The 16,660-nt window shown below is 35.1% G+C and overlaps 1 protein-coding gene across 1 annotated transcript in view; it reads right to left on the minus strand.

The window, feature by feature from the left end:
* Positions 1–6,756: 6,756 nt before the first annotated feature.
* The window catches only part of LOC124788570 (protein alan shepard), a 433,965-nt gene continuing 424,061 nt past the window's right edge, over positions 6,757–16,660 (minus strand). Inside the window, exon 12 of the mRNA XM_047255841.1 lies at positions 6,757–6,795. The gene's annotated coding sequence lies outside the window, so the exon portion shown is untranslated. The remainder of the gene's footprint in view (positions 6,796–16,660) is intronic.

Here is a 16,660-nt window from a genome sequence, read left to right on the forward strand (position 1 = left end):
CAGAAATCCATGGGTCCCCTGTTCTGATTCTGTTTTAGTTCACACCAAACATATATTAAACAAAATGGAATGAGGGCAATGTAAACTGAATCTATTCCTTTCATCCCAAAACTGATCTTTATTGATCTTCACAGAGAATTTACTTACCAACATAACAAGTTGCACTTTTTTTTGTAACTATCTTTGCCTGAATTTTTTTTCCAGATGAAGCCAAAGATGGAAATGACACACTGGCTAGTGTCATAGTCAAGTGATCCTTCCTTTCTTCCTTACTTTGGTTTCATCTGTTGGAATTTCTCTACATACATTCAGTCAATATACAGAAAAACTTGTTTGTTTGTGACATGATTGCATAACAGTTATTTCACTGACAGCATGGAACAAATGCTCACAAATAATCTGAATTAGTATGCTCTTTTCTGCAATCTGTTTCTTGCAGTTTCATGTCAGTGACAGGTCTTAACAAAGTAGTCAACATTGTACAAACAAATTTATCATTTTCTACGCAGCAGAAAGCTTTCAAAGAAGAGGGATAATGCAAAATAGACATCAGCATTGGGTCATATAAGCTGAACCATAGATCTCTTAGGAACTTCATTAATGAACCTTAATCAAACCACATCTTTGAACATAGGAAACTGTGTATATTACATTGAAATTGATTTTAATCAATAATGAGGAGTCTGATTTCAAAATTATTCACCCCTAATGAAGCAAAATGACTTGTGTTTGCCCATCAATGATGCTTCTAGCAGGAAATTCTCTCATGTTATCTTTTGCTTTAAAAAAGCAAAAATTGAACAAAGTCCAGTGCAGACAGAAATATTACACATATTTACACACTTATTCTATTTCTCAAAGTCTTCATGCACACCATAAAAAAAAATATATATCACTGCATCACTGTCATTCAAATAAAATTAAATTTCATATGCACAAATAAAATTATACTTCAGCCACATAGTCCTTTGCTCCAGAGTAAAGAAATTCTCATCAGATTCTGTGCCATGTCCTAACACAGGCTGTCTATCTATCTACATCTCAAATTGTAGTTTCTTTATTACACTTGACTATCTACAGTCACAAAAACTGAACAGTACACTGGGTATCTCCACATTTTTTGCATTTGGACGAGGTGTAGCTTACTTAGTGAAGACAGGAAGACTTAAATGCAGACACTTCTTTTTTCTTTGAGAAAAATCATGAATGCATGTCCCACATTGCAGGTCCATTTAAGAGGGAATGGGGAACTTTTTAACATGCTGACCTGCAACTGTTTATCTTCTACAAACACTGAGGCTGAAACATAGCACTGCAATATTTACAAGGAACTTGACAACAGCAATAGCTCAAAAAGTTTATTAGCTCTTAATTTACCTCGTTCAGAAAAATAATTGTCAACCAATATCAACATTACTCTTAAGTAATTAACATCTAACAATTCAATTTTGAAACAATTCTGGGGTTTCAGGTGCTGATAAAAAATTCCTCAGCATTATTCTGTAGTGCCCCCTTTCTACCTTGAGAAATTCATTTACATACATGGAAAAGAAATTCTAGTCTATGAAACATCTTACACATTTAAGATACAAGAAAACTTGTAACAAAATAAACTCTTTCTTTTACAATTGCAAGATTTCAAATACTTTTGTTATGTTTATGTATCTGTAGCATACAACACTTTATGGGGAAAATGTCCCTTGTAGTCTGAATATCAAAAAGAGAGACGGAAAACATACAACAGGAAAGCCTTACAACAATCAAATGGAAACAAAAATGACTGACACAACCCACATCAAATAAAATAAAAATAATTTAATAAAAATAAAATGTAACAGTCATCAAACACATTTACACATCAACCAATCTTAAATAAAGTTCATCTTTCATTAACAATCAAATAACAAACAATGCCACATACACAACAGAACATAGTTTCAAAAGCTGAAATTTAAAGTCTGCGCTGAACTTAAATTAATAACCAATAATCTAATTTTCTGGTTATGTTACACAATAAAAAACTGGTTCAAATGTGGCACTATATCAACAACAAATATATATCATTTCAGCTACTGACTGGTTTGAAATATGAAATTTTATGGCAAGAAACAACAAAATTGCTTTCATACCAAATGCTTAGTAAAAAAAATTGACATCAAATAATGAAATGTGGCTTATTAGAAACTGAAAAATCAGGTAAGCCAACTATTGCATGGGAGTGGAAGGTAAAAATAAAGGACACACAAATACCTAGTGCCCCAGAAACATTAAACTGGCCATTTCATCAACAATACCAACCTGCTCCAGCAACAAATATCAACATCCAATCAACTATTTGACACAACTCATTTCATTTGCCTCCCTTTAACTATGGCTCAGCCTCATATCCAAATGAAAAATTTCTACGAACCTATAAATATTCTAAAATTCTACACTATTAAACCTACACTACCACAAGAACAATTTCTTTCATCCCTCATCAGCAACTAATTCCTATGTACTACAGTTTCTCTTTCACACAATGAACACTGAGATGACAGGTGGACAAACACGACAACTATTTTTTATTTCATTTTCAAATTTGTTGATGGAAAAGTAATTACTCATCAACAAATGCTTATGAAAGAAAGTCAAATAATTAAAGATCATATCAGAACAATCAACAGTACAAAATAAAGCATCAGGCTTAGTCTAACTGTACATGTTTGATCAACATCTTTAAATCTAAAATTCTGTGTTGTGTATTACAAACGCTCTTTCAAACATATTTCTCAAATCTTAATGATAGTTGTCTAACATTTCTTAAATCTACAAAGAATGGCATTCAGCTTCAATCAAACTGGTCACTTTTACTACTGTTCTACAAGAATCATTATATTACTAATACTAACCTATGCCTATACATTATTGCACCAAATATGGTGCAAGTTTTTTTGTTTAAAAAAAAGCTTCATAAAGCTTACAGTTTCCCAGTAATGAAACAAATGTTTGTTTCTGCTTCAGAAAAGGCTTAGATAGTCTACAACTGTTCTCATGACACTTCTTCCAGACATGTTGTACCCTTGGAATCACCTGGGTACCTTTAAGTCAGAGCAGCAAGAGGGAGAACTCATTATTTCACATAAACAGCCAGAATGTCAAGATAGGGATATTGTCCTACCTCAAAATTTTCACAATTTTCTTCTTTATTATGACACACGCAAGTAAAATATACATGATTACAATTGAATATGGACTTCTCGGTTAATTCATTTTAAAAAATAGTTACCATTTCACCATCAAATTCAGATGTACCAAAATAAACTAAATATATCATTTCATGCTTACTTCTTCGTGTATTTAACAGTGTAAAATTGTTTCTCCCACAACGTCAATACAATTAATACAATGTATGATGCTACAGATCTATGAAAAATGTCTAAACTTTTTACAAATATGATCAAAAGTTTTACAAAATAACTAGCATAGGAAAGGTCATCTGAAGATGGTATTTTAAAATTCTTCAAAGTGGACCTCCTTTCAGGAATGATGTACCATCATCATACAACCATGCCCCCTGCTCTCCGGGAAAATAATAATAAAAAAAATTAACTATCAATTCTACAACAAAGTTTTTATGTAACAACTGTTAGATGATGGGTTATTTACCACACTAAATACCTATACTCTTTAATTTTTGGTTGACAGCTTTGAATACTTGCCATGTAACAGTCTCACTTGATCTACCTCTTTTTATTGATGGTCATTACAAATAGGAAATGATAGGACAGTCATTCAAGATAGATATCTATATATACCGTATATATCTATATGAAAAAAAAACTGCTATGGAATAGATCATTTAAAAATCCCTAAGGACATAAAATTAACCTCCTCAAAGTAATATTTTGGACTAGCTTCCTCAATAGAAAAACTTTTTTTAAAATCTTCAACAGTACTATTACTCCATGGAGTAATTTAAACATTTTCAACCTTCTCGGTCATTTTCTTAAAGATCTACTTTCAATTCTAACACAAATCACACATTTTAAAATGTCTACCTGACTGAAACAATAACTAGACATTAAATTTGGCTTCACAGTATTTCATATACAAAGTTTTCCCTGTCTTTGAATTATTATGAAAAGGCACAATATCTAAAAAAAATTTCATTATAAAAATCCAAAGAACAAAATTATGTAGTAAAATCTCATAATTTCTCTCTATATTTTACAATAGGCTTTCTCAAAAATAAAATGTGATGGAAAAGTAAAAAATGCAACACTAACATCAGTTAGAATTATTGTAGGGACAAAAGTGAAAAAAATACTACACAACATATTTATTCTTGCTTTGGATTTGGAATGTGAAAATACAAAATACATGGATAGTAGCACCTTACCACATTTGTTATACACAAATTTTCTATACTATGTTGGAGACTGTGACATTTTCCCAGCAGTCAGTCATTGTCATATCCAGATGAAACCGAAGGAATGAAAAGAAAAAAAGCTATTTCATAAAACACATTCCAAGTGATGATGTACCAGTGAGTGACAAATCAAAAGAATATTGGAACAAGGGCAATTATTGCACATGTTATGAGTAAGAACTGACAGACATAAATTTGGCATTAAACTCAATGTTGATGAAAGAAATATAACTGAATTGTGACACTATGATGCTGGGATGTGAAGGCAACTGTTATAGATCCAACATTACACTACCTATCCATATGCTGTATCAATTTGTATTCTGTAACACACGGTTACAGAGGAACGAGAGCTGCTACTACTGCATTTTGAAGTCGCAGATTTCCATTTAATGGCAACCCTTCATTGGTAAGAAAAGAATGAAAACTACTGTTAGCCACTAAGAATCAGCACTTTTCTTTGGAAGATTTGTTGGAAGAACTCCCGTTAACTGAGCAGCATTCACCATGGTTGAAACTACACTACTATTACTTCCTTCTAGTGCAATAGGTCACCTAATGCCAATGACAATGTTACTATATTTTATATACAAAAGCTCACACCTAATCTCTGAAAAGAAAACCAGGAAACAAAACATGGAATGTTGTATACAAAGTTACAAAACTCAAAAAGATCTTCCTACACCCTACATTAAAATAGTTTGCCAAAATACCACAATATCAAAGTACCAGCAGATCAATACCTGCTAATTCAATTACAATAATATCTAAAATGATCCCCTTCTGTTCCAGTGGTCATTGAAAGCTGAACATGATAAAACCACTCAAGTTGTGCTTAAAGTATGGAAAGATAATTTATCTTTACAAAGTTTGTATTGTGTGTGTGTGTGTGTGTGTGTGTGTGTGAGTGAGTGAGTGAGTGAGTGAGTGAGTGAGAGGGGGGGAGAGAGAGAGAGAGAGAGAGAGAGAGAGAGAGAGAGAGAGAGAGAGAGAGAGAGAGAGAGCGAGAGAGAGAGAGAGAGAGAGAGGCAAGGGTGGAGGGGGGGCAAGGGGGGGAGGGGGAAGGGGAGAGCGAGAGCGAGAGCAAGAGCAAGAGCGAGAGAGAGAGAGAGAGAGAGAGAGAGAGAGAGAGAGAGAGAGAGAGAGAGAGAGAGATATCAAATGACAGGAAGTGTTACTAGTATTCCGATATATTTTACATACAGGCCTGTCACTCACAGGTTACTACTGCATTACAATGTAAACTAAAATTAAAACCGTTGTTACTAGTTGTACTTTTTAAAGAAACTTATTTTTTCTATATAAAGCACCAGCTTCAGAATGGTCCTCTTTCTGGATGTAAAACTGAGGAATCATATCACATAACAGGTTTTTTCCATTGTTAGTGAAATGCTCAGTGCCGGCCCCCCTTTTCATACGTGGGCAGAACTCATTGGAGAAAATGACCCTCTTATTGAATTGAGGATTCATGACTTTACTGTTTTAAGTTACAAATTCAATGAGAAGATTAATAATACTGACAATTCCTTAAAACTTTAATTTATGGACCAGAGAAAATTCAGAGTAGTATTTAAATTAATACAAGTCCAGCATAGGTGAAATCTGTCAGTTCTGTTGTAATATACTATACCAGTATTTTCACAATATAAAGAAGATATTTTATTTTTAACTATTTATAACAATAACTCAGTTGTCCAGTAACTTTTAGCAGGACTCATTAACACACAGAATCTGCTATCCAGACCGAACACTATATACAAAAAGATGCACCTCAATAAGTAACTGAGCTGTTAACAAACTACAGGTATTAAAATGACATGGTTCATTCAAGAATTTTACCGACTTCCTTTTTGAACTACAAACTGTAGTATCCCCACGTATCATCTACCTTAACCCCCCACCCCCCCCACCCCCCCACCCCCTCCTCTCCAAAACTCTTTACATCACCACTTTGCTAACACTCATTGACATTAGGTAACCAAAAGTCTTTATCAACACCAACTGATGCAATGCTAAGGTACTCTCACAAAAAATGTACAGGACAAGAGGTTGTAGACAGCATAGCTAAACACATTTTACTCTACAGTAAAAAAATAATAAACTATATTTATTATTAATTTTTAATATTATTTCCGCTGACAGATGGTGGCAAGTCCGTGGATATAAAGTGGGAATTCTTCAACTCTAGTTTCATCATTTAAAGGTACTTGTTGACTCAATTCACTCTTCTTTAATTCTTGTACATATCAGTGAATGGATTTCCTTTCTTTCAATGATGATCTTAACAATTTCCAGAGGAAGGAAATTGCAATGCTATTTTCCTTTTAAAATGTTTATTTTTTTCATCCTTTCACCTAAATTGTATGAAATGCATCAACTAACATCTGAAAAATAGAAAAAAATAATAATCAATACATCTCTACTTACTCATAAAAATTCATTAATCCTCTCTCTCTCTCTCTCACACACACACACAATTTAATTATGACAGAAGCATCATTATATAGAGGCCGCCTTAGCAAATATGCTTAGTGTTGGTGATAGTATAGTTTTATTGTGTTTATGTGTGTTCCTGACATGAAATGGTGAAGTGGGAGTACCCATCATTTACCAGGACTTGCAAAGCTATTCATCAGGACTTCAGTATGTCAGAAACCAGTTTTGGAAGTACATTGGACTGATTGATACCACAGCTATTTGTTCATTTAGGACAAGTTATTACACAGATTTAAATCAACAGAAATTCTTTGATTGATACCACAGCTGTCAGTTCATTTAGGGCAAGTAATCACCCAGACTTCAATAAACAGAAATACTGTGAAGGCAGAACAATGTTAGAACTAGGAATCTCTATTTCGTGGATGAGACGAAATATAAATAAATATGAAACATCAACACATCTGATTTAAAAAACTCTGTCAATTGGTAGGAACATCTGAAATTATTTTATTCTGTTGTCATTAACATGAAATGAAATCATGTAATACAATATCACTCATTTTTATCTGTTAGCCAAGAACACCTGAAATAACATGTGAACTGCTACTATCAATTTATAAAATAATTGTACATAACATCAGTCTTTAATTTTCAAAACATTTCAAATAATCTGTGAAATTATGCACCATCAAACATGTCAGCAAAATTATCAAAAAGTCTTTTAGTCTGAAGGACAGAACTACTGTCTAATCAAAGATAAGCTCTAATCACACATACACACACACACAAAAACACGGTAGGAATGCAGAATCTAATTTCCTCATCATCCAATTAAAAAAACTAGGAAATTCATTGTTTGTTTTACATATCTGATGTAAACTTCAGTAATAACATTATTATTTGGTGGAATGGTGTGTGTAAAACTGTCAGGTGTGTTTGAAACTACACTGTACATATGTCAGATCGATTAGATGTGATAATTTTTAATTATAGTATCAAAAAATGTAACATTAATAATGAAAACAGTGTTTAAAATGTACATAAGAACAGGAGTTGGCTCACTGGCCATCACTGTTGATCAGAGGTTTTGTGACACACCACCTATGTTGCTTTGTTCAACAAAAATGCGATGAAAATTATGAAGGTGTATCTTTTCCTTAATCCACATATCGTGCTGAAGGAACCTAAGACATGAATCCAGTTCTCAGGAAGAGCTCAGGATAACAAGCAGGTATCCTGAAATACACACCCATGTGGACTGTTAACATTTTGTCAACTGTAGCAAGTTACACAAAGTCATTTTTCCTTGAAAGAAGCAGATGTTTCATTGCAAAGTGGTTGGAATATCTGGAATTAATCAGTTTTAACTTCACAATGTGATGGAATAAGCTGATATCTGAGGTAATACTGGATAAAGTGCTAAAACTGTTTTAACATTCAAGTATGCTGGACATACAGAAATAAGAAAATAAAATTAAAATAGGAGCAAACAAACATGAATTAAATCTGTGGAATGAATTTTGTAGTAGTTGTGGCAGTGTAGGGAGTGGTGTGAAAATGAAGAGTTTTCCAGGAGAAAACAAGATGCAACCTGCTGGTTCCATTTAGCAATGGAAAGATAATTTTGTGTTTGGACCGCCTAAAGCCTTAAAAATTATACTTGTAAAACAGTTTTTGGATTAGAAAGCAACCAAACTATTAGCTCAGAAATAGCTCGTAGTGAGTTCCAAAAAAAAATTTTTAAGAAGTTTTGGTCAGACTAAGCAAGCAAGAACAAAAAGTAAACTTCTAAATTAACCTAATTTCAAAGAAGGTAGTGGTTGAATAGGAAATGTAGAGGAAGAGATGATTCATAAACAAGATTACACCACAGGAATGTCAGGATAACATGACAGGTTAGTGGAATTAATTTCAACAAAGAATTTTAGGATGACAAACTAAGTGAAATGAAAGATGAGGAAGACAGCAATCAAAATAGTGGACTACAACTGGGTGAAGATGTTCTGAGAAACCTTTTTGATGAAGCAAGTAGCTAGTCTGTATCTGTAGAAGAGCCTTATGAATGCCCTGATGAATATGAGATTGTCAGATTAATGGAAAATGAAAATGTAGAGGAGGGGCCTGTGCACATGTTATCGCGGATGTTGATGGAGTGGAGACACAGAATTATGTAGTAGAGGGGGAAGAAAACAGGACAGGTAGCTGTTTTGAGGAGGATATTAGTGATTCCTGTACAGAGGACAATGAAGGACATACAGGTAGACGTGTGGATAATAGCATTGGTAATGAGAATTCTGTCAATAAGATGTTTGACTTTGTGATGAATTACAAGGGATGATTTATGTAGAATTGAAGGAGGACAAAATTATGAAAAATGATGTTAGGAACACAGCTGAATGTGGCAGTAAAGAGCGGGGCAATGTTAGGCAAGTACATGATAATCAGCTCATACCTGCAGACATCAATGAAATAGTGTTGAACTTGAATTTATATTAAAAGCCAAAACAAACCCAGTGGTGAGAAAATACTGAAGTAACATGGGAGAATTATAATGATAAAGAACAATGGTAATCAAATATGAGGTGTCCAGAATGAGATTTTCACTCTGCAGCGGAGTGTGTGCTGATATGAAACTTCCTGTCAGATTAAAACTGTGTGCTGGACCGGCACACAGTTTTAATCTGCCAGGAAGTTTCAAATATGAGGTGTTCTGAATGAAGTTTGATGATGACTGGATCCACAGCCTTTGTGAAATTTTTCAATGAAATTATTCTGCCACAGGCTGTTGAAAAATTATTTATTATTGACACTGGTCATATTTTCATGCATTCTGAAGACAGTCAGTCATCAAATATAATGCATTTAATTATGAAACTGACAAAAGTTCAAGGTGGAAATTTCAAAGCTATTTGGATGGGATGTTGTAGCCCAGTTGATAATGTAAAGCTGTGACATGCTGTGTAAGAGCAGTTGTATGTGGTACTGTGAATTTATCTGCTCTTCCATATACCATACACATTAGAAAGCTGGTGTAATAATGATATTAAAACTTAAGTTTAACTCTCATGTAGCATGTGTGGTAAATGGATCACAAAATCAGCAAAGACGTGAAGGCACAAAAGGTATGCACTATGGAATGCAAAGATGTTCATATATGGATTAAGTATCAGGTGGTTTGGGAATGTGTGCATGGAAAGGAAAAGTGACATAAATGTGTCTTGAATGAAAACTGAATCCACAAGTGACACCGGGAATACAGATTTATATAAAAAAAAAGTACAGAAGAGGATCTAAAATCTCAGATACAAATAAAAATAACAGTCCACATACGTAAACCAAGTGCAAGTAATACAAAAAAGAAAAGGAACAGGTACCAAGTAGTACAAAGTGTAGCATAGTCTAGAATATTTGTCAGGATTAAAACAGCTGAAGTCAGTCATATTAAAAAACATTTGATTATAAAATGTTCCTGAACCAGTCCAGGAGTTTCATAATTTTAAGGTCAGTCAGTTCATTCGATATGTATCCTGGCTGGTCTTGAAATGCTCTATAAATTTAGATATCTCCTACATATTCAAGCTGTCTTCTTTTCAGATTGTAATTAGAATTTCTAAAGAGTTTTCAGTGTTATCTAACTTAGGTTTAGTCACCGAAATATGGTTTACATACTGTGTTCTCTAAAACGCATGTCAAAACTTCTACCAGTCTGCTCTATATAAAAGTTATTGCAGTCTGAACAGCTGATTTTGCAAACTCCAGAATTTGTGTAACATTTATTGTGTTGGATACTGTGATGTAAGAAGTTTTGGGAAGAGTAACCATTGTTCAGTGCAGTATATCTAAGGATCATCAGTTCTTTGTTAATTTCACTTTGTTCTAGGGGAAGACTGATTAGCCTGCGAATCACAGAATCATTGTGGATGAAATTATCAGTGAAAGTAGGCTTACAGTACAAATCTATGGAGACCATTTTTGTTCTTTATTGTCAGACCCAAAATGTTAGAAGCACATTGTTTTACTAATTCTGTGGCAAAATTAAAGTTCATGTGCACACTATCAAACTGTGCTAACATAATGTCAATGTCAATGAATGATCCTCTAAATAACACTAACATGTCATCCATGTACCTACTATAATATTCAATTTTATTAGCTATGGTGGGAAATGTTGAACTGATTTTTGAGATGGTTAACAAAAATGGTAGCAAGTATAATCACTATACAACTACCTATGGCAATGCCCTAAGGTTCTCCAAAAATTTGATTACTGAACTTGAAATAGTTGTAGGAGAGTATCAGATGTAGTATGCTAATGAGCCATTAATTTCTTGTACACTGACTTTCTTGCACAGGAGAAGCTTCTGTTCAATGACTTCAATAGTGTCTTAAATGGGAATGTTGGTAAATAAATTAGTTATGTCAAAGGATGAAAATTAACCATTAGCAGGAATGAAAATATCTTTAATTTTGGGTGTTGGTTCAAGTGAATTTTTAAAAGTATAGTTTTCTTTGAAAATTTAATATTCTTTGAGTAGTGTACCTAATTCTCTGTGGACTTTATACATGGGCTGTCTATATAATTAACAAATGGACAAATTGGGGTATCACTTTTATGGGTCTTGGGTTCAGCATGGGGTGTGCAGGTCCATAACCAAGAGTTCTTTTACATATTTTTCACAAGAAATAAAATCACACTTCTTTACTGCTTTTCTAACTAAAGTGTTAAATTTGTTAGCTGGATCTTTATTTAACTTTACAAGACAATTGTGTGCTTTATTAACATAATTAACTCTCTTGATAATGACCAAACTATTCCCTACATCTGCCTTGAGGATGATAACATTGACCTCAACTAATTTTTTGTCAATTTCATGAACAATTTTTCTTTGCTTGTGAGATTGTTATTCTCTTTATCTCTTGTCTATCTGAGCAGCAATAATCTCTGCAACTTTACTGTGATTCTATTCTGTTCAAAGAAGGTAACGGGGCCGTGTCTAAGCCAATTTTAGTGTTGGCAATAATATTCTTAAGCAAGCTACCTTTCATCCACAGTATCATTTGTGGCTTCTATTTTTATTTAACAAGTATTTCTTTCACTTTCTCCATTCTATGCACACAGTTCACAAACCACATGATACCGACTCGCTATATTAGCAGCGTTGTACTTCATAGCTCATATTCTTTGTATGTTTCTATTTTTGCTGATTTTGTGAGCCATTTACCACACCTGGAGAACACATATGAAAGCTCGCATACGTAATACCTTTTTATGTGTGTGTTCTCCTCCTGCTGCCGCTGCTCTGAGAGTAGATTTTTCATGTATCAATTTTCAAAAAATGATTATTTTGCTTGATAAACAAGTGTTTATATCATTATTTCACCAGCTTACTGTTATGTGTGGTATATGGAACAGCTGATAAATTCACAACACCACTGCAACTGCTTGTACACAGCATGTCACAGCTTTCTGTTATTCAATGGATTACAATAACATATGTAAGTAGCTTCAAAATTGTCACTTTCAATGTTCCGTCAATTTCATAATTACTTTTATTATAATACCATTTTCAGAAAGCTTGAAAATGACAACATATCAAAACTGTAATCACAATAAACAATGTTTCAACAGCCTAAAGTGGAATGATTTCATTTAAAAAGTTCTGAAAGAGGTCTGTCAGGATTTACATGCAGACAAGGGGGGGGAGGTAGGCGTAGATTCTAAATAAATAATAAATTAACAAATACACTACTGACCATTAAAATTGCTACACCAAGAAGAAATGCAGATGATAAATGGGTATTCATTGGACAAATATATTATACTAGAACTGACATGTGATTACATTTTCACGCAATTTGGGTGCATATATCCTGAGAAATCAATACCCAGAACAAACACCTCTGGCCATAATAATGACCTTGATACACCTCGGCATTGAGTCAAACAGAGCTTGGATGGCGTGTACAGTTACAGCTGCCCATGCAACTTCAACACGATATCACAGTTCATCAAGAGTCGTGACTGGCGTATTGTGACAAGCCAGTTGCTTGGCCATCATTGGCCAGACGTTTTCAATTGGTGAGAAATCTGGAGAATGTGCTGGCCAGGGCAGCAGTCGAACATTTTCTGTATCCAGAAAAGCCCATACAGGACCTGCAATTTGCGGTCGTGCATTATCCTGCTGAAATGTAGGGTTTCGCAGGGATCGAATGAAGGGTAGAGCCACAGGTCATAACACATCTGAAATGTAATGTCCACTGTTCAAAGTGCCGTCAATGTGAACAAGAGGTGACCCAGACGTGTAACCAATGGCATCCCATACCATCACACCGGGTGATACGCCATTATGGTGATGATGAATACACGCTTCCTATGTGCATTCCCCGCGATGTCGCCAAACACGGATGCGACCATCATGATGCTGTAAACAGAACCTGGATTCCTCCGAAAAAATGATGTTATGCCATTTGTGCACCCAGGTTCATTGTTGAGTACACCATCACAGGTGCTCCTCTCTGTGATGCAGCGTCAAGGGTAACCGCAGCCATGGTCTCCGAGCTGATAGTCCATGCTGCTGCAAACGTCGTCAAACTGTTCATGCAGATGGTTGTTGTCTTGCAAACGTCCTCATGTGTTGACTCAGGGATGAAGACGTGGCTGCACGATCCGTTACAGCCATGTGGATAAGATGGGATCTGGCACAGTGTTCCGTATTACCTTCCTGAACCTACCGATTCCATATTCTGCTAACAGTCATTGGATCTCAACCAACGTGAGCAGCAATGTCGCGATATGATTAACCGCAATTGCGATAGACTAAAATCTGACCTTTATCAAAGTCAGAAACGTGATGGTACACATTTCTCCTCCTTACACGAGGCATCACAACAACGTTTCACCAGGCAACGCCGGTCAACTGCTGTTTGTGTATGAGAAATCGATTGGAAACTTTCCTCATGTCAGCACATTTTAGGTGTCGCCACTGGCACCAACCTTGTGTGAATGCTCTGAAAAGGTAATCATTTGCATATCATAGCATCTTCTTCCTGCCAGTTAAATTTCACATCTGTAGCATGTCATCTTTGTGGTGTAGCAATTTTAATGACCAGTAGTGTAGTAATGTACCTCTGGGGGCTCTAGAGCCTCCTTCCTAGTCCCTTCTCTTCCATTCCTTGGGCTTTCATACCTTGTCATTTACCATCCTTCAGTGGCTCCATGTTTCAAATTCTTCCATCTATGCACATCCCATGGGACTTACATTTCCACAGAACACTTGGTTGAAAACCACCAATGTTAAAAGAGGGGTTAATTGAAGAAGAGAACGGATTGGAATTTAAAGAAATATAAAGTTATCTGTTAGATGAAGATGAGCATAAAGATGGAATTGATGTGCAAGGGAGCTCATGTGTGTGTGGAAACAGGTAATTGGATTCCAGAATGAGATTTTCACTCTGCAGCGGAATGTGCACTGATATGAAACTTCTTGGCAGATTAAAACTGTGTGCTGGGCCAAGACTCGAACTCGGGACCTTTGCCTTTTGCAGTGGTAGAGCACTTGCCCGCTAAAGGCAAAGGTCCCGAGTTGGAGTCTCGGCCTGGCACACAGTTTTAATCTGCCAGGAAGTTTCAGGTAACTGGACTGGTTGACAATGGAAGTCCTATAAGCAGAATCTCAGGAAAATTAAAGGATAGGGTAAAAAGTGGAGAAAAGTTTGCTGCACTTCCAATAGCTGTGGTTAGAATTGAAGGTGCTACAGGAGAGTACAGTAAGTTGGTGAATACACAAGTTTTGCTATCATTCAAAATAAACAATGTTTCATTTGTCCAAGGACGTTTGGCGATAAAAGACTGGAATAAAAGTTTAATTTTAGGGATGGATTCGATTATAAAAGCAAAAGTTGGTTTCAATTGAGGGTGACATGAAATTATTATTCACAGATCCAAAAAGTGGAATTTGTTCTGAGACTGATATAGCAATGATAAAAATCTGCAACAGCTGTAATCAAATCAGGGGGTGGAACAGTTGGATGAAAGGAATTGTTATGAGGGTAATGAATCATACAGTGAGTTAATAGCCAAAAAGGTAAGGGAAGCTGAGAAACTGATTCCAAAGGAAAAAAGGGAACTAAATAAATTTTTATGTGAGTTTTGTGCCAGCTTTGATGAAAAATAAGGAGAGTAGGAAATTATCAATGCAAGTCAGAGATGTTACTTCAGAAGATGTAAAACTGGAAAATGTTAGGTAGTAGTAATAGTAGTAGTAGTCGTCACTACAAAACTTGTTAGTAGTGATTTCACAGGGATATGAGTGAATAAGACTCATTTTAGACTCCTTACATTTGAATAAACAGTTGAAAAGGGAAACAAATCACCCAGAAAATACAGATGAATTATTTAACAAATTTGAAGATATTAAATACATGACTAGCCTGGAACTGCCTTCTGTATTTTACCAAACTGCATTAAAAATTGACTCAAGAAAGTAAATCACATTCTTGTATAATGGAAGGTGTTTTCAATACAGTGATTTAGCATTTGGGTTAAATATTTATGTGACAGAATTTATTCATGCATTATTTTGTTGTTATGGTCTTCAGTCCAAACACTGGTTTGATGCAGCTCTCCGTGCTGTTCTATCCTGTGCAAGCCCGTTCACCTCTGAATATTTCAGCAAACTACATCCTTATGAATCTGCTTAGTGTATTCATCTCTTGGTCTCTCTATGATTTTTATCCCATATGCTTCCCTCCACTATTAAATTGGTGGTCCCTTGATGTCTCAAAATGTGTCCTATCAACCAATCCCTTATAATCAGGTTAAGCCATAAATGTCTTTTCTCCCCAATTCTATTCAGTACCTCCTCATTAGTTACTTGATTTACTACCTAATCTTCAGCATACTTCTCTAGCACCACATTTCTGTAGCTTCTATTCTCTTCTGGTCTAAACTGCTCACTGTCCATGTTGCTCTTCCATACATGGCTACACTTCATACAAATACTTCAGAAGAGACTTCCTGCCACTTAAATCTATACTCTGTGTTAACAAATTTCTCTTCTTCAGAAATGCTTTTCTTGACATTGTCAGCCCACATTTTATATCCTCTGTACTTCAACCATTGTCAGTTATTTTGCTTCCCAAATAGCACAACTCATCAACTACTTTAATCATCTCATTTCCTAATCTAATTCCTTCAGCATCACCTGATTTAATTTGATGTCATTTCATTATCCTCATTTTGCTTTAGTTGATGTTCACCTTATATAGTCCTGTCAAGATACTGTCCATTCCGTTCAACTGCTCTTCCAAGTCCTTTGCTGTCTCTGACAGAATTACAATGTCATCAGCAAACCTTGAAGTTTTTATTTCTTCTCCCTGGACTTCAATTCCTATTCCAAACTTTTCTTTTGTTTCCTTTACTGCTTGCATAGTATCAACTGCTGCTTCCCTTTCATGCCAATCAACTCTTATAACTCCCTCCTAGTTTCTGTACAAATTGTAAAATGTTCTTTAACAAGCAACAAAGGCCATGAAGAAAATGCAAATGTACAATTCTAATGGAAATAATGTGAATAATTTCAGTGTCAGACAAATGGCACCTAACAAAACTGGATTTGTAATACAGTGAAAAGGTGAGATCACCATAAACTATGAGATACATGACCATTCACTCATCTGTAAGTTCTTATTATTAAAAAACTTATGTAAAGGCCACAATCAGGCACAAAAAACTTTTGTAGCAATTATTCTCAGACTGTTTGGGACAGGAGCATCATCTTAAAGTGTGAACCTCTGCCCTCTAAGGACTGA

This window comes from Schistocerca piceifrons, chromosome 3, assembly GCF_021461385.2.
Source record: "Schistocerca piceifrons isolate TAMUIC-IGC-003096 chromosome 3, iqSchPice1.1, whole genome shotgun sequence".
In the NCBI taxonomy this organism is placed as follows: Eukaryota; Metazoa; Arthropoda; class Insecta; order Orthoptera; family Acrididae; genus Schistocerca; species Schistocerca piceifrons.